Below are 415 nucleotides of genomic sequence, written 5' to 3'. Positions count from 1 at the left end.
TATCCTCATCCTATCCTCGTCCTCATCCTCATGCTCATGCTCTTTCTCATCCTCATCCTCATCCTCATCCTATCCTCCTCTTCATCCGAGTCCTATCCTCATCCTAATCCTCTTACTCATCCTATCCTCTTCCTCATCCCATCTTCGTCCTCACCCTCGTCCTATCCTCCTCCTCGTCCTCATCCTCATCCTAATCCTGATCCTCCTCCTCCAACTCCTCATCATATCCTCGTCCTCATCCTATCCTCATTCTTCATCCTCTTCCTCAACCTCATCCTATCCTCCTCCTCATTTTAACCTCCTCCTCCTCCTCATCCTCCTCATCTTATCCTCATCCTCATGCTCATCCTCATCCTCATCCTCAACCTATCCTCATCCTCCTCCTCCTCCTCCTCCTCCTCCTCCTCCTCATCCG

Source organism: Lupinus angustifolius, chromosome LG06 (genome assembly GCF_001865875.1).
Source record: "Lupinus angustifolius cultivar Tanjil chromosome LG06, LupAngTanjil_v1.0, whole genome shotgun sequence".
NCBI classification, from domain to species: domain Eukaryota; kingdom Viridiplantae; phylum Streptophyta; class Magnoliopsida; order Fabales; family Fabaceae; genus Lupinus; species Lupinus angustifolius.
This window is presented reverse-complemented; position numbering follows the sequence as displayed.